Raw genomic sequence first — 20459 nt, forward strand, 5'->3', positions numbered from 1 at the left:
TGGTGCTCTCCTAGATGTTTCTTCACTAACCATTCCATAGAGATGTCGATCGGTTCATTAGGCCTGGAGAAGCTGTGAAAATATCTCCATGGGCCTTCCTCATCCCAATGACAAGCCCCGTGGATCCAAGGAAATTTCACTCTCGCGCAGTGATCTTTCACAAAGCAATGCAGGTCGTATGGACTGAAGCTTATGGTGCCGAAAGTAAATTTTTTGAACTCTTCTATCTCAGCATCCACATGCTTGAGATTTTTTATCTCGTACAACCCAATCGACAATAGAAGAATGGGCCAAGGTTCCTTCTTCTTCCAATGAAGTCTAGCTGACAGTGATGCTGAGATGTGGTACAACACTTCTTGCATGACGAGTTTGTCCATGGAAAACTTTGATAAAACATGTGGAGGTTTCTCCGCACTGTACATCTGTATGAAGTTGCTAAAAGGTGAGGCATACCAATCTGCTATGTCGATCAGTACCTCCATTACTACCTTCAACATGCAAGGTGGATCCTACTCAAATATCATTTTGTACACGAGGGTGAAAAAATGGTCTAACAACTATGTGATGACTCTGTGGAAGCTGCATTCAGAAAACAGTCTGCAATAATTGTTTACAGAGGTTTCCACTGATTTCCATGCCCACTTCAAGCCTAGGAACTACTGACAGGGACAGATTGCATCTAAGATGTATGCAGACATGTATATTTCTGCTTGCTGACCTTTGGGTGGTTTCTGAGCTCCTATTACCCATTCCTTCAGCCTGTGAGCCAACATGTCGGACCAGTTGCATGCTTTGCCTTCACTGGCCAGTTGGTCCAACACAATCACCCAACTCTGCGGGAAGGCCCCCGTGCTCTCTTGGTCATACAAGTGGCATGCAAAGATGACCAAGTATCGATATGCCTTCCACAATATCTTCGTCTTATAAATCTGGTTGGGTGTCATCCTGAAATTGGCTAGCTCCTTCACCCAGTTCTTCAAGATATCCCTGGAGTTTGCATTATTGTTAGGTATGTTGAAGGGTGTCTCCATGATGATCATTGGCTTCGGCAAGTGGTACATCTGTTGATAGTACTATGCCTTGAAGGTAGTAATATCTTTCCCGCTAACACTGCTTAACACCACCGTCTCGGGATCAGCGTGTGAGACGATCCATTGTATCATGTCTACGCATGGAAACGCGAGATACCTGCATGCAATTCAGTACAAGTCGGACTTGTGAATGTTCACATAGAATTTGCAATCTTCAAGATCTTCCTCAAATGTTCCTGAGAATGCATCATTGATCTCCTGCCATTTCAGCTTGATGTCTTTGTCTACGATCAGCTTGGTGTCTTTGTAAATCAGAAAACTCATAGACACTCACTCAACTGCATCTCCATTTGCACTTCCATCGATGTCGTCTGACCTTGGTCTCTTAGAGGCTATTGATCCTAAACTTATGAGAGATGGATGAACACCTGTTATACCTAGAGACATGCGACATGCATGGCAAGCAATCTGTCAGTTAAAACAAAGAAAACTTGAGGACTGAGATGCAACATACCCGAGAGACTAATGGCAAGGATTGCACAATTTTCACTTAGAGGCTGGGAGAATTCCTGCCGAAATTGTGCAAAAGCTAATCTGGACTGTTGGGAAGCTGGTTTATTGTTGGGGTTGTGCAATGTGCAATCTAGATTGACATGTTGGGTGTTGAGATTGCGTAATGTGAAATTTCAGTCAGCAAGTCATGCAGGCCCAGGGACTACATTGCACAATTTTTTGGGCCAACAGACACCACCTCTTAGAATTGTGCAAAGCAAGTATGGAGGACATTTTTTAGCCAGATTTGTGCATTTTTGGGAGGAGGGCAAAGCTTTCCCTCTCAAAAATGTGCAATGTTATCCGGGCAAGGCATAGTTCGGGCCAGGGTTGCCCAAACCCCCCGACGGGCGACTGAAAACATATGAAGATATGAATGCATGGTGAAACTGAGTGTAGGGAAGAGTGAATTATCAAGCATGAAAATAGTGAATGCAAGATTAAAAAAATGGGATAACATGCATGTATGTGAAACGAGTCTCTGAATCGACGACCGTCCATGCAAAACAGTTTCATGCATGCGACAGCAGTGAGATGCAAACAAAAACTGAAATGGTGCTTGTATAGGCTAACATGCATGAAAACAATAGCAAGCATTCACGAAAATCAAGAAGACAACACTCACACAAGCCAAAACACAAAAAGTGATAGAAATGCTACAAAAGACAAGTAAAGCGGACTTACCCAGAAATAGCTGAGCTGGATGTGTCAAAGACTACTATATCTGTTGTGGGATGTCAGAGCTCCAAGATCGATGTGAAGAATGAGCTCTAAAGCATCGAGTAAATAAGTTTGAGGCTTATGACGCACATACCACAATTCTAGGAAAAAGCGACACTTGGAGGAAAGTTTCTAAAACGATATTTAAATGTAACCTCCAGCTGCTAAAAATAGATACCTAAAATATAGGGATGAATTTTGCATGTTGCTTTTTCTATTTGAGGAAAAGTAGCCCACGCATGCAAATCAGGTTTGCTGGGTCCCAGAGGGAATCGTTTAACCAGAAGACACATGCAATAGCCTACCAAACTGAGAGAGGGTTTTGCGCAATTTCTAGGAGGATTTGGGTTGGCTGTCCCAGAGGGATTCCACAATTTCTGGAGTCAGTAGGTGATTGCTGCCCAGAATTGTACAATTTCTAGGCTGAGCTGTAGTACTGGGCCAGATTACGCAATTTTCTCAAGGAAGCCTGTCTAACTGCATTGTGCAATTTCTGAGCCCAGTAGGCTGCCCAGTAGATTTACGCCATTTTTGGAGGGAAGGCTAGTTCCCCTCCAGAATTGCACAATTTTCTAAGGGATTTGCTCAGCCATCAACTAGCTTAAGTCCGAAATGACAGCCTGTGAAAGGAGTGAAGAAAACTGACATGCACAGGCTGGAAAGCCACCGAAAAACCAATGAAGCCTATTTACTTGACAGTGCAATACATGCTACTAGGATGGTTGGTAGGGGGGCTCCAAAATGAAGCTAAGTGAGGGTGGTTGTAACTGTTACAATAGAAGGGAATCTATGTTATAGCTTTGACCCTTTCTGGTTCTAACTTATTCCCACTCTTCATGATAATATGGCCCAAGAGATTACCCTCAGACACTACAAAAATACTCTTCTTAGGATGAAGGGATATCTCGTAATCAAACATCACTTAAACATTTTTTTCAGATGGCATAGGTGGTCATATTTTTTCTTAGAAAACACTGTAACATCGTCCAGATAGATCACTACGCTTTGCTCGATCATTCCACAAAATGTGATGTCCATTGTGCATTGGAATGCCCGCCGACATTTACTATCCCAAATGGAATTCTTCTGAATGCAAATGTACCCCACTTCATGCGAAATTTTGTCTTAAGTTTGTGAGGCTCTGAGACCAAAACTTGGTTGTAACCAGAATACCCATATAGAAAAGAAAACATATCTAACCCTTATATTGTCTGCAATATCTATTCCATATATGGAACAGGGTAGTTATCTTTGTTTGAGGCGCGATTTAAGTTGCAAAAAATCAACACACAAACATATTTTCTCAAAATTATTTCTTACTAGGACCAAATTTGATACCCAGGTTGAATAATGTGCTTTATATATGATTCGAGAAACCGACATTTTCCTTAACTCCTTTTGATTCAAAGGTTCAAGCGATGCATTTACCTTTTGTAGCTTTTGTTGGAAAGGCTTGGCCCCTTCTTTAATCAGAATCACGTGCTAGATTATCCACGTGTCATAAGTTTTGGGCTCATCATACATCCACACGAAAACATATCGGTACTTCTTGAAAAAGTGGATGAATGCTTTCCACTCCTATGGTGTGCAGCAAGTACCGAGATTGACAAAATTTGGATCATTTTCTATTCCAAGATTTATTTTTTCGTGTGACAATGTTGAACTATGGGTTTTTTCCATTGGCTGGCCCTCAGAAGCAGTTTTGCAAGTCATACAACTTTTCCAATGATACCACGCCTTTTGGCATGGGATTTTCCTTGTTTGCATGAGATGCATCCTACAACGCTTTCTCGTGCTGGTCTTCATCGATAGATGCATCCTTGAATACTGAGGGGGGGGTGAATCAGTATTTACAAATCAATAACTTTTTCAATTTCATAATCAGATTTATATATGCTACTTTAATGAAGGGAACTCATGTGTGCACGCAACTGTTCTTAAGGCAACCAATGTATATCCAGTGAGCTTATGATTCAATTAATTCATCATATGTTGATCTTTAATCAGTGCATCAATACTTTATTAAACATTAAACAGTAACCATGTGCAGTAATAACATAATAAACCATCACACATAAGCAACACACATGAACACCAAAATTTAAAGTGGAAACCCAATGTGGGAGAAAAGCCACCTATTGTTGTTTTCTCTGTCTTCTTTTTAATATAAAGAATAATTTTTTTACTATCTTGTACTGGTGTAGACTCATACCCATACGTAGGAACCCACCTGCAGAAGGCTACAAACTTCTATTGTTCTCCAGCTTCTACTGGAAGGGAGCTACAACCCCCCGGCTCTTGTACTGGCTGATATGTTTACCAGTACATAGGCATCGACCTAGAACCTTCACTCGTTCTCCAGCTACTACTGTAAGGGAGCTCCAACCCCCTGATCTAATCACCAGCCACTACTGGTAGGAAGCTTCGACTTCCTCACTGAAGGCTCCAACCCTCAGTATCCTCCAGGGACCACGTTTCATAAATTTTCAGACTGGATACTCTTGGTACACAACAACACAATATGAAGGCCACGTTTCATCAAATTTTCACATTGGACCCATTAGTAACATTGAAGCTCAAAATCAATCACCACTGCAATACATCCAACAAATACATCTGCATCAACCAATCATTGAAACCCAATCATCAATCTCTAATATAATTGAAGCCCAACCATCAATCTTTGAATCAATCAATCATTGAAACCTCTGACACACTAAATCAAACAATCACTAAACCTCTAACACAATTGAATCAACCATTCATTCAAACTTTAATCAAAATTCAACCAAATAACTAGAATAGACAGATCACTGTAACCTGTACACAAACCTAAACATAGAACACTGCATCAACAACCAGAACCAAATGTAACCTCAAAATCATGTGTCAGAATGTATACGCTACTTCAATGAAGCCAACCTACGTGTATACGCTACTTCCTTTAACAAAACTTGTTATACCTCCAAAATTACTGAATCATAAAAACCTATGAATCAAAACTGTACCAACCAGTAACAATATGAAGATCTACTATCAAATTACAGATATCTAAACAGACAACAGAAAAGATCACCCTTCTCACTTAATCAATCAATCAATCAGACTCAATCTCCTTATGCATTCAGTTCTACTTTCAGATCTAATAAGACATCATTGACAAACAATAGTAAAACAGCAGCACTGATCAGATAGATCAGTCATATATGAACAACATGTTGGAAATAATACTGAGAGGGGGGGTGAATCAGTATTATCAAATTCTTTTCAATATATCTTCCTTATTTATACTTTGAATAATTCTTCAAATATTGATCATTACTTTGTATGTCAGTATCATAAAATAATGAGCAGGAACAAGAAAAGAAAATAGTCACACAAAAGAACACCAAATATAAGGTGGAAACCCAATGTGGGTGAAAACCACCTGCTGCAATATGTCTCTATCTTCTTTTAATAAGAAACTCCTTTTACAATGATTTTGTACTGGTGCAGTCCTTTACCAGTACGCAGGCTACAACCTGCAGAGAGCTACAACCCTCTTAGCTCTTGTACTAGCCACGATACTAGTACGTAGGTGCTGGCCTACTGAAGGCTACAACCTTCTCTTTCTTCCAGGGACCACGTTTCATAAATTTTCAGACTGGATCCATGAACATCAATCAATCATCAATTATATCTGCATCAAACAATCTCCTTTTCCCAATTAGCACTGAATCAAGTAAACACTTCTCTGACAGCTATACCCAGAACACAGTAACAGTAACCACACACCAAATTCTGAACCCAGAATACTGCAGCAATAGACAGAGGCAGCTAGATCATAATTTAAAGATATACGCTACTTCAACAACTTGAAACCTGCGTGCAGATCTATAAAGGATAATTCCTTCTTTCAAATATTCAAACACTAATTAACCCAGATTGTCAGATTTATAGATCAAGCATGCGCCTCATATAACAGATCAAAATCATGCAAAGATACTATTATTCAAGCATAAAGATTATGACCCATCAAAAGAACTTATCCTTCTTTATGTGCTAAGGTTCCTCCTTCATTCAAATCTAGATCTGCACCATAACCCAATCACAAATATTTCAAATCTAGCACTTATTAGATATTCAATTCATTCGATAATGCTTTGCCAAATGATCTCCTTCCTCTTTTATAGTCTTAGGCCTTCCACAATACCACGGTCCAAAACCATAGGATCAAAAAACTGTTGGACTAATACCATGAACCAACCATGAAAGTGCGTGAGATCAACACTTTTGGATGCAATACCACGGGCCAAAACCATAGGATCAAAAACTGTCGAACTAATACCATGAACCAACCATGAAAGTGCGTGAGATCAACACTTTTGGATGCAATACCACGGGCCAAAACCATAGGATCAAAAACTATCGGACTAATACCATGAACCAACCATGAAAGTGCGTGAGATCAACACTTCTGACGAGGTACCATGGTCCAAAACCATAGGTTCAAATACCAAGGACTAACTACCACGGACCAAAGGTAAGTTCTCCAACATATACGCGCTTTTCTTTGCATGAAAGTGCGTAAACTTTTCTCTACATGAAATAAACTTTTCTCTGCATAAAAGTGCGTGAACATTTCTCTACATGAAATAAACTCTTCTCTGCATAAAAGTGCGTGAACTTTTCTCTACATGAAATAAACTTTTCTCTGCATAAAAGTGCGTGAACTTTTCTCTACATGAAATAAACTTTTCTCTGCATAAAAGTGCGTGAACCTTTCTCTACATGAAATAAACTTTTCTCTGCATAAAAGTGCGTGAACTTTTCTCTACATGAAATAAACTTCTCTCTGCATAAAAGTGCGTGAACTTTTCTCTACATGAAATAAACTTTTATCTTCATGAAAGTGCGTGAACTTTGTTGCACTATAATTTATCATCTTAGATGAGTGGGTTGCCATCAAGTACAACATATGTATCATAATGCCAACACAACAGGATTTTCTTTTGCATACGAGACTTGGAAGTGTCAAACCAGCGTGTATACGTGCCTTCATCAAGGTGAACCAACGTACAGATCTATATATAAAAACTTATAACTTCACAGCTATTCCAATCTTCAGATATACCCATATCATAGCATTTAAAGCACAAAACATTTGTTAGCACTCAGATCTAGCCTATCCATTATCAAATCTCATAATGATAAGTCATTATGATCCTAATCCATCATTAGATCTCATCCATCATCAAACACTCAGGTGCATACTTAGTCCAGATCAAGCAAAGCATCAGAAACCCATGCATGCATAATTGTTTATGATATAACACTTCATAAGATATTCATTACTTCTTCTCTTAGCCTTTTGATCTTCTCCTCCTTATATATTTTTAGCCTTTCTCAATACCTTGGACCAAAACAACACTTAGAACCTGTGGTATTCTTAAATGGGATCAAATAATTGTTACTCCACTCAATATTGTGGGCTAATACCATGGTATTGACCCTTGGTATTCTTTCACCTTAATTTCCTTAATTTTTCATCCCATACACACTTTTCCTCTTGTGAAAGTGCATGCATACGTATACGCTCTTTTTGTACAGTGAACCCGCGTATACAACTTAACATACCTAAAAACATCATTTTTCTTCAACTTCTTGATTCTAATCTGTAGTCCTTTGTTCCAATATCCTGTTCTTCTATACCATTTCCTTGTTACCTCTGAATTGACCTGTTATAATGTGATTTTCCATTATACATCACTTCTGAACTGATTTCTTTGAACTGCCCTGCATTTTGTCACATTTGTAAACACAACTGCCATGCATTCTATCACATCCTGTTTATACTTTTATTAATTAGTTCATTCATCAAATATCAAGGACAACACACACTAAAAATTCCCCTATATCAAACCTTTGACCATTATTCTCTTTCATCATTCTGTAACCTCTGACTTGTAGAGTCATCTTTGTTCCATCATTATGTCACCTATGATCTGTCCTATAGATTCATCTAGTTGCCATATACTTGTTCTACTACAAGTGGGTTGCCATCAAGTACAACACATGCATCATAATGACAACAAAAGCCACAAGTTCATTTTTAAATTCGAAGGGAGTGACAGTATGTTTCATGATAGGTTCCGAGGTAACCCGGATTTGATTGTTTCTATCCTTATATGAAAGCCATAAGTGTGACTAGTCTGTAGAAAAATACCCTTGTAATTTTCTGGATCAATCTTTGCTTAGAAATACATCGTATGCTTCTAGACTGTCCACAATTGCTATATGTTTACATTGGTGAACTCATTGGTCGGATGATAAGTGTATAAGCACATTTCTGAGTTCACCAATTTCATGGAAAAGAGTCTAGTCTAGCTAAATGATATGTGCATCTCTTTTATCCCCTTTTGCATTGATTTTTTTTGCTATATATAAAAGGAATTATGTTTGCAGATGCACTGGAATCGACTAAGAAATTATGCACATTATAACTGAAAATTTCAAACATTAACAAAAATGGAGGTTAGAGTGTATTTGCATCCAATGTTAAAGCGTTCAGTACAAATTCCAAAGAGCCAGAGGACTTTCCAGATCCCTTCTATGAAGAAGCATCATTACTTGAGGCGGATTGTTCGAGTGCACAGACAAGTAGTTCTCAATGGCTCATGATATTTGTGAGTTCAAAGAGTGATATATTCACGCAAGCTTTCCTCATGTCATCAACTATTGTATAATCCAGTGTGGGAGACATTGCCAAACCTGGAGGAGTAACTTGGTTTGCTACTTCCATAACGATGTGCTTGCTTTTGTTGTTTGTGAAAGCATTTTTCGTTGTAACCACATTTCCATAATTGTTTTGAGTGTTCTGGGATGAGTTGATGGTTGGTGTGATCTTTCTCAACAAATTCTCTTACAATTTCTACCTCGTCAACTTGAGCTCGAATATCGGCCCTTGGCTTCTTAAATTGTATCGACTATTCTGTTGTTGGGTCGGGGCCTCACTCAGTGGTTGTTATTTGGCACTCTTATTTTCATTTGCATAAGTAAAACTAAATGTATTCACTGCGTGTCCGACACTCGCAATTGTTTCGACAGCAACATTCTCTTCCTTTTCATCTGCCGGCTCAATCTGGTCATCTGAAAGTACTGTATCAATGAAATGCACAACAAGAGCATTCACATTGTGGTTCCATTGCAAGCATGGTTTTTATGAATGTTACTCTTGATGAAACGAACAATATTGGTTGATGCCCATACTCTCAACATTCAACACAGCGTTCAAGCTCTATGTAGACTTGTTTGGTTGGTTGTTGTTTCTGCCAAAGTTAGCATCCCTTCTCAGAATGTTGAATCTAGGAGGATTTCTACTCACAGTGGTCTCTCTTGACCTCTATTTCAACTCCGCCAACTCATTTGATAGGGACTTGACGGTGTGGTTCAAGCTCTCAAGATTGGTTGCTTCCTTCTCCTTGGCCTTACTTACGACAACCTAAGACCTTTTTCCCATGTCTTTGGAGTCCTTTGATGGCTCATCATCTGCGATGACTCCAATCACATGCAAGTCCTTTTCAATTGCAATTGCCTCTTCGTAATTTTCAGCCAAAGTTGGCTTCATAGTTCACTTTACGAACTGCACAATGCTTGTTGGTAAGGAAAATGTGTAGTAATTGATAGTGATGGAGTCATGAGGTTTTGTGTCTATGGGAAATCTATTCAATATATGATTAAACCTCTGATTGAAATCCTTCACTTTCTCTTTCTTCTCCATCTTAAGACTACAACTCTCTTAACATCATGGCAGGGGTTTTATCATCAGCAAACTTCTCAAGAAACAATTTCTTAAAACCCCTCCAATTCTAGATTGAGTTTGGAGGAAGGATGTGATACCATACAACTTCTCTTCCATCTAAGGTACACAGAAAAATTCTACATGCAACATCATTGTAACGTACCTCAAGCATTTACAGATGTAGGTAAAAGTTGTCCAAGTGGTCCTCCACCTTCACTGCTTTATCAGGGTCATACTTTGTTAACTGCTTCTCTAGGTGCCTCAACATCCTATGTAACACATTGATCAGTGTAAGTGGGACTTGAGTCATCCAGCCCAGATCTTAGTCTGTCATATCTTGATCTTTATGCTACTTCTCTTCGTTGGAGTCTAATTGATCTTCTTCTTCTTCTTTGGAGTTTGATGGATCCTCTTCTTCTTCACCACCTAACCCGCATAAACTATCATTTAAGAGTACAACAGTATTTGCTTCAACTCCGTTAACATATGGAGGTTGTTATGGTTTCACTATGATTTATGCAGTCTCTTCTAGTTCTTTAAGGCTGTTAGGAGTGGTCATGTTATTATTTGGAAAATAAGGTAGATTGTGTACTCCAGGAATCAACCCGATAACCTTTGCAAACTTATGGGTTATAGGCCGGATGGCCTGGATCTGCTCATAAGAAATTTCATAAGTTTGTTCAAGACCAGGTTGAGATGATCTGCTAATTTTAGGAATATGAACAGGGGAGGTGTTGGGAATATGCTACCTTGACCAGAAGATGTATGGTTAGGGTGGGTGAGGTTATCATCTATAAAAGTATGGTTTCCCTCCTTCTAGTGTTATAAATGTTGATGGTGCTAGACTTGCCAACAATCAAGGGGTCTCCCTGATATGTGGTCCTAATTAGACCTCACACTGTTTTGGATAGGAGCCCCATCCGGAATATGGCCTTGGTTTCGGTTTCCTAAAGATTTTCCTTGGCTCTAATTGTCAGCAAGAGGGAGGAATGGACACATACCTTCAAAAAGAAAGTGAGTATGCCTTGTGAGTGGTCAATTGTAGGTGTGTCAAGGTTATTCTACTCTGGAGGAGAAGAAAAGTGAGCCTCTAAGAGAGAGGTAATAGTACCACTCTAGTAGAAACATACGCAAACAGGAGGAATCCATCTAACATCCAGTGGAATAGTCCACAAAGATGCGACGATCATTGTAACTAGTACAAACAAGAAGGGTTTTATCTAAAATCCATCATATTATTCCACAAAGATGTGATATTAATAGCAACCATTACAACACATTCTCAATATGATAAACATTAAAATAACTGAAATAGTTCAACTACTTTAGTACAAGTGAAAGTAGACATGAATTACAAACATTCACATAATAGTTTTACAAATATTCAATCCATGCATGGAGAACGTGTTGTACATTAGGCTTCATATATTGAGTATACAATGAACACCACTAGCTCCAATAGTGGAGTGTTGGAGCCATTATTGCTCCCTAAAATAACTAGCTTGTCTCTCTAATGCTTTGCAGGAGGAGCCAAGGTGAAAATTCCTTTGCTCATACAATAAGGGTGTATATATAACCAATGGGGTGATGCTTCACCTCCCTTGTGACTCTTTGACTATCATCATGACTATTTGACTTCCTATGACCTTTCAAATTTACATGACTCTTCATATTTTGTATGTGTCCTTTGGACTTGCACTTTACAATACATTTTTGAATAAGAAATTTCATAATCCATAATAATGATGTGGCATATGAAAAGCCATGAAATGACATGACGTGACACTACTAACATGGATTCTTTTATGAAATGAAAGTGTCAAGCTACTTTTGTCGCTCGTTGTATATCTTCTTGAGAATGCTCTTCCATAAACCTCCATATGGCTTAGAGGTAAGGAGTCTTCAATGATATCAAGTCTTGAGTTGAGGTCACAAACTAGTGTCCCTTTTGTTTCTCTTGATTGATCATCTTTCATAATTAGCTACAAAGATGTCTTCTAGCATGTTTCCCTTCTCCATCTCCTTCTTCATCATCCTATCACGGTATGATAGAGTACCTGCATCTGCAATTCACTCATGATGGGATGAAATCAATCTAATAAAACCCTAGTCTAATATGGTATATGTTGATCCATTGACTAAGACAAAACTGACCTGCAATCTAAGGGAGAGGCTCAATGACTGCACAATTGCATAGCTCAGGCAGTCAGGGGTGAAGCTTGAGCCTTGATACTGCGTAATGCACAATACAGGATAAACTAGGCAAGAAGATTGTGTAGTTTTGGGACTCAGTGAGCTGGGTTGAGGGGTTTTGCATTGTTTTAGCCAATTGTGTTGTTCTAGGAGGCAGAAAAGACCTGGTGATTGTGCAATTCCATGACTCAGGAGCTCAAGTGTTGAGATTGACCTCATATACTACGCAATGCACAGTTGAGGTCATGTTGAAGGTTTGGATTGCGTAATTCTGGAGGCCAAAGTCTGGGCTTCAGCACTGGAACTACGCAGTGCACAATCCTGGGAGGCAGAAACTGTGCACTGTCTAGTGTCAACTTGAGGGCTAGAACTGCGCAATGCACAATTGAGGAGGGTCGAATGAGGTTAAGTTGCTGGGAAATTTCTAGAATTTGCCTAAGTGTTGGATCAGTGAACTTATGTGATCAGTGATATGAGTTGACAGTGATGACACACTTAGAACACTTGACAACACAACAACATAGATGATGCATGACACATGAACCACACATTTCCCTCAGTGCGACAACTTCGCGATGACTTACAACTTACGACTTATGACCATGAAAACACTTATGCGACAATGCTTACAACTTTGGAAATGAGTACGACATATGTTTACATGGTTAGATAAACTCATTTACACAATAGTAACCCATTGAAACAAAAAAAAACAAGCTTATATACATCATGCAACACTTTACATGGGAAAAGACGACATTTTTCTTTTCTATACTTAAAGAAAATACAAGGAATGGATTTCAATGTTGTGACGAGAATATACAAGACCAAGGTAGGTTTTGAAGTTTGGTGCAGGCCAAAATTTTGGAGGGTGTTGCAGCAACGACAACAGAACCGTAGACATAATAGTATCATAGGGTTTTTTATATTGTTTTGAATCTTTGGGTACCAAAACAATTTGTTGTTTATTCCTATCAACTAAAACATCTCTCTCTCTCTCTCCCAAATATTCAAAACAATATTAAAAACCCTACGATACAGATGGTAATGGTCGTTGGCCATAGTTCAAACTAAATAACGTTATGACCTTTAACAAGGTTCTTCAGCTACTTGGAGTCGAAGGTAAGAGCTTAATAAAAAAACCCTCATCATGAAAACCTGATCGTTCAAATATTGAATGTGGGGTTGTGATTTTGAACCCGAAACAAAAATAAATAGGGTATACCCTGTGAGAACTTGGCTTCGAGTGGTGTAACCCTAAGATAGGGAAGAACATATATGGAAATGGAATGTAAGGTACCCTTCTTACCAAGAGATACATGTTAACCTGTAAAGGACAGTAAGGTATCAAAATAAGGAGATAGTTCAAATTGAATTTTGAAAGTAAATCTAGGGTTATAAAATAAAATTTTACAAGTAAATCCATACCTATTCCGGTGATGTAAGTTGAGGAAAGGGAAGTAAGCCAGTTGGCATCTGGAACCTATAATAAAAGGACATATAAACCAGATTTAGAAAAGATAAGAACAAAAAGAGCATAAGACATAGTTTCACATCAATTTAAACTTACCTAGAATGGCAAAGAAGGTAAACATCCCAGAATGTTGGTACTATTGGGAGCGACTAACTATAAATCACTATATACCACTTGAAGGTAGGGAGACGCTCAACCACCGCAAGAACCCCTGCAAAAAGAAAACCATAGTTCATTAACAGACTCAAGAAGTAAATTTGTAGGTGAATCTTAATAATTTTAAACATAAACAAAAAGAAATAAATGATACCCTAGTCCTATCACAGGAAAGAAGTACTTGGTGGAGTCACCATACATAGCATGCCAGTAGGAATCCCTCCTGGTGATGTTGAGGGTCGATAAACTAAGCCAAGTGGGAGTTATTATCTGACTAAAATTTGTGAAACCCTCCAATGTAACAAAGCTCATTCTTGAGTAGCAAAGCACACAAATGAGCTGGATCAAGAATGGGGAGGGTGGGTAGTTACCAAGGAAACCCTCTTGGCTCTGTGGGTCATCGATTGTAGCCTAGAGTCAGATCACCATTAATCACAACCATGTCAACAATATTAATTAATACCAAGTCAAATCAAATAAACGTGGATCAATATCTACAGATTTCTATGAGTATTTGGTGTGGGTAAATCTAAGACATGACATAGGTGATATAATTTTTCAATGTATAATTTAATGTAACCTTGTGGAATAAATATTAAAGGGAAAAGTCATTCATTGCGAAGGTCCAGGGAGCCTAGTACCCAAACTTTATAAAAATCCTATTACATATTGCCACAAATAAAGGTTACAATTATAGCCTCAAGCGCGCTAGGGATGGGCCTTTAATCATATCAAGGTAAGTCCAATAGTGAAATTAAATGTGCAATCATTAATATGGTTACCTCCTGAATAAATAAATAAATAAACCAAAATTATGCAATGTCCCATGGTGGTCAATCAACTAAGAAGTTGTAATCCAGTTAGAAAATATTTGTGATTAAAAAAAACATATATGTGAAAATATATAAATTATACCGTGGTTATTATTTCTTAGAAAAGAAATTTACCAAGATTTACTCAGTAGGGATGTTACATCTTATTTTGAAATTAAAATACAAGTGAAGTTTATAATATATTTTAATCTTACTCTTATATTTATATAAAATATTATTTTTAGTTACCCTGATGGGGGTGGATAACATGACGATGTCAGGAGTCATGCTTGGCCTCCCCCAAGACTCTCCATGCGAATGACAGAAAAGTGGGTTGTGTGGCAAGGCATGCTGCAACAAGCCCATGTGAAACTTTCCATCGGCGCTTGAGCGCATTTATGTGGAGGCAGGTGGGACTTGAGTCTCATATGACTATCGATGGGCATTGTATTGTTATTATGGAGATGGCAGTTCAGGGTGTGTGTTTTACACTGATTCCTTACGCCAAACTCATGGCTCCATTATGAGTATTAGAGCTTTGAAGGGGCGACATTCCATACCTCGGATTGTGACAAGGGTGGCACACGTTTGCAGAAGGGAGACTTTGGCCCCTTGGATTTATATTTATTCCTATATTATTTTTGGCGTCCTTCAGACCGAGTGAGATTTCGAAGGCCAAATTGTCGATGGCTCTCACCGGGAAATTTGTATGAAGTGTGGTTTATCACCAGGTCTGTTTCTGGAAACATTGGTGGTGTTGGGAAGAGTATCAGGGGGGAATTGGGGAAGCATCTACCCCAATTACCTCTCGCTACATCGGGTTTGTGGTACATAGTGTGGCTCTTCGACCCACTGGTGCAGGGGTGTGTGGTCATTGGTGGCTTTTTGTCTACAAGCATCTTAGCTAGTGGTGGTGTGCTCTGTTGGGGTCGAACCAGTGTCCAATGATGAAAATTGGGAGTGAAAGGGATTCGGTGGTGAAGTACATCGTGTTCAGTGGAGAGATTTTTCTACAGTTGTGCCTTAGTTTAGGGAGGGGGTTTAACCCACTAGTGGAGTTGGCAGGTGTCAAGGTGGTTCTGGTGGTCCAAGGGTGGACTGCACATGAAACGTGAGGCGAGTGTGTGTCGAGGTGTGGAGTACATTGGGGGGAAGCATTGAGTCTTCTGCCGGAGTGGTCACCTTGGACATTACCTGACATGGCTCTACTTCGAAGATCCCATTTGGAGGATGGTAGCATTGGAATGGCCATGAAACCCATACCTCGATGTTGATACCGAAAAAAGGAGGATGTTGGGTCAAGCATAGTTGCAAGGGGAGGCTTGCTGGACCCCCGTTGAGGATGCTGGCTAGCACAAATGAAGAAAGGAAACTCCTCTCGCACAACTACAACCCCATCGAGGCAGTGAATGAAAATGCAGCTGGAGGCATATGAAAAAAGTCGTCGTGAGAAAAATGAGGCAGTAATGGTGACCCTGACCCAACTTCAGTATTTCCAATGTTAATTGTGGGAACGAGTGGTGGTGGTCTAGCGTGGGCATATGTACATTCTAGACAAGCTGGAGTAGTTGGAGACCTGGTTGGCTCACCTAAAGCAACATGCCAGCTTCTCATTCTGCACTCCCCCTCCACTAGAGACGGGACCAGACAACCCATCCTCCATCAACTATGATGATTGAGTATGTCTTTTGGTGTCTTGTTTATTTTGTCAGTCTTTTGACATTTTTCCCTTATGGTTATGGTCGCTTATCCGTTGTCTTTTTTGGAATGCTTATTTTGGACTGATAGCAATGGTCAACAAACCTGGTCAGAGTGAGACCAACAAAATTTTTAAAAATAATTCTGTAAATATTTACACTTGCAACTAATAGAAAATTCTAATTAAAAAAAATATATTATTATTTTTAATTATAATCCAACCTTTATATAAAAAAGGAAACTTAAGAAAAATATATTTTTAAAATCAAAATTGATAAATATTATCCTACGCTTAGAAAAATAATAACTCTCTATAAAATATATTGACTTTATTTATTTTAAAGACATCCCACTTAAAATATCTTATTAATCTAATTATTTCATAATTATTGTTACAAGCTAAACATAATTATATATCAAATATTATAGTATAGAAGAATGCTTGTAAACCATGAAGCTACCGTGTAACAATGAATTCTACAATGCAATATTGTTATAAAGCAAACATATTTATATAATTTGTTTTTTTTTAATAGTATCTCATATTATTAGATATCTATGGGAGTATTGTTTGGCTCGTAATATATTATTTCTTTTTATTATCAACTCATTAATTTATTTAAATACTAACTCAATCCATAATATTAATTGATCTCAATTTATCAATTTATTTAAATACTAACTCAATCCATAATATTAATTGATCTCAATTTATCAATTTATTTATTGACTTATTTAAATGTTAATTTAAATCATAATATTAATCAACTACATATTTAATAAAATCTATCCAATAATATATAGTATAGTTTATTTATAAAGTAAAAACTTTTTAAAATTCTATCATAAATCACTAACAATCTCCAACAAAACAATTTCCCCACTTAATGCAATATTTTCATGATTCTTACCTATAATTTGATATTGTATTAAAAAGTAAAACCATTTGAAAGTTGCCCCTAAAGTACCACCAATCTCCAACAAAACAATTCTCTAAGTCAAGGTAATATTTGCATGGGTTTTACATGTAAGTTGACATTGTTTTATTATAGGGTAATGAATTATATAGAGTTGGGTACAAGTTAGACTCCAAGAGTCATATTAATATGAAAATTTGTTATTCTTGAGATTAATATATTTTTATTATATTTATTTTCTTTATAGAATTATAATAATTTGAATATATTTTTATATTACACTTATTTAAATTTAAATCAAGTTAATTAATATTTTAAAAAAATCTTAAATAAATTATTTAAATATCAAATAAATTTGGTATAAATAATCATAATTAGGCCGTAAGGTTTTCCTTCTGAAAGTAACTTTCCTCTCGCCCACGTGTCATTATTGTAGGCCATTGGATTATGTGTTAGACGATTGAAAGGTGTTCAATCGTTCCATCAGATCAGGTGAAGGTAGTTATGGATTAGTTTTTCAGATCAGGGGAAGGTAGTTAGGGATTAGTTTTTCAGATCAGGCGAAGGTAGTTGGGGATTAGTTTTTCAGTCGTTCGATCAGATTAGGCGAAGGTAGTTAGGGATTAGTTTTGCTGGATTCCGTTACTTTGCCACTTCTCAGATCTTTCTGCAGCATAGAATCTCCTTCCCCTGGTGCTGTCATAGTGATTGCTTTTGAGGTTTGACTGCTTCCTTGAACTGTATTATATTTCTTCCATTCCCATCTTATCTTGTTGATCTCGCTGAAAAGCAACAGATGGAACATGCAACAGATGGAACAGGCACAAGTTGTGTATTCTGTGCTATTGGCTTCAGCACGTGTTGGGAACCAGCAAAATGTTGTGCACCCTCCAATCAACAGATGGAACAGGGACAAGTTGTTGTGTATTCTGTGCTATTAGCTTCAGCACGTGTTGGGAACCAGCAAAATGTTGTGCACGCTCCAATCCTCTTGAATAAACAGGCTGTGAAGATGGATTTACATTTCCCTGTGCTGTGCAATTTTCTGGAGGACTTGTCTGGGTTTGCATGCAATGTGACTGTGCTTCTATCTTCTTTTGTGTTGCTGCTGTTGGTGTTCATGAACAAGACATCATTATTCTGGCTACATCTGACATAATCTTTGTTTCTGACTCTATTCTCCACAGTGGCATTCAGATTTTCTCCAAGACCAGTGGATTGGTTGTCTATGGGAGCCCTGCTAGCTTCTATAACACCTTTTCTATTATAATTCTGTACATCTGCAATCTCCAGATCAGTGTCCAGATTTCTTCTTAAAGCATCATTTTGAAGAAGGGGAAGACAGATTTCTTCTTACAGCATCATTTTGAAGAAGGGGAAGACTAATTGGTGGAAAGGTGTTTCTTTCTGCTTGAACCTTCTTAGCTTTCACATTCTTTATATGATGTTGGTGTGCATTCATGAGCAAGACAACATTATTCTGGGTATATCCTACCTGCTTTTTACTTTTGACTCCATTCTCCAATTTTGTAGGCAGATTTTCTCCAAGAACAGTGACTTGGTTGTCTGCGAGAGCCTGGCTAGCCTCTATACCCGCTTTTCTTTTATGATTATGTCCATTCTGCGATCTCCAGAGTAGTGAAAGAGTAATTAGTGGAAAGGTGTTACTGCCTTCTTGGACCTGTTTAACTTTCACATTGTTTATACGGTGTTGGTCTGAGACAACATTATTCTGGCCATTTCCGACTTGCTTTTTGTTTGTAACTCTATTCTCCAAAGTAGTATGCAGTGTTTCACCAAGAACAGTAACCTGGTTGTCCGTGGGAGTCTGGATAACCTCTGTACCCTGTTTTCTTTTTATAATTTTGTCCGCCTCTCAGCACTTTGTTTTGCAATCAAACTTGAAGGACCTTTCAGAGCGAAATAAGATCGAATTTCACCCGGAGCAGGTTGAAAGAGGTTTCCATTTGATAGATCTTTCGATTTATTCTCCACGGTAAAATCAACATCACCATTAATGTTTCCCTAACTCATCAAAGCATGTTTCCTAACTCATCGATATGCTTTGCTGACAACAGGAATCGCGAAGAAGTTTGTGCTGAGGTAAAATCCAATTCATTTATAATTTATATAAACAACTATTAACTAAGTTTCAATAAACAACTATTAACTAAGTTTCAATTAGTTATTCATTTACTAACTAGTTGTCCATTTACTAGAATTTATTTTCATTTAAAATTTATGTAAACAACGGTTAACTAAGTTTCAATTAGTTATCCATTTACTAGAACTCACTTCTTTCAACTAATTGTCCATTTACTAGAATTTATTTTCATTTATAATTAATGTAAATCTATGAGTGATTACAAGAAAGAAAAAAAGTTTGTTTTTTTACTGAATCAACCTTTTATTTACTATATCAACCCTTTATTGGCTCAATGTAAAATGTTAAAAATATTTTCATAATTTAACTAGGATAAGAATAAAACATTTACTATATCAACCCTTTATTGGCTCAAGGTAAATGTTAAAAATATTTTCATAATTTAACTAGGATAAGAATAAAACATTTACATAATATTATTAGGATAAGTATATATCATCATCTTTAAAATAGAAAAACGGTTTGTTTTTTTTACTATATCAACCCTTTATTGGCTCAAGGTAAATGTTAAAAATATTTTCATAATTTAACTAGGATAAGAATAAAACATTTACATAATTTTACTAGGATAAGTATATATCATCATCCTTAAAATAGAAAAAATGGTTTGTTTTTTTTACTATATCAACTCTTTATTGGCTCAAGGTAAATGTTAAAAATATTTTCATAATTTAACTAGGATAAGAATAAACATTTACATAATTTTATTAGGATAAGTATATACCATCATCCTTAAAATAAAATCTCCTTGCATGAAATTTTGATGCAATTTCTTCTAATTCTTTTTACTACATATTGTATTCTAACTACCATTTAAGTTACCGGTTTATAACATCTTAGTGATTTACTTTTTCTTTATTTATATGGGTAAATTAATAAATCGAAGAGAGTATAAACATGAGTTATGTAACTAGTTTTCTAGAAAATCTCCACATTTATAAGAGAGTATAAACATGATTTAT

This window comes from Pinus tabuliformis, chromosome 5_2 (assembly GCF_031772625.1).
Source record: "Pinus tabuliformis cultivar Carrire ecotype Pingquan chromosome 5_2, CPIR1, whole genome shotgun sequence".
In the NCBI taxonomy this organism is placed as follows: domain Eukaryota; kingdom Viridiplantae; phylum Streptophyta; class Pinopsida; order Pinales; family Pinaceae; genus Pinus; species Pinus tabuliformis.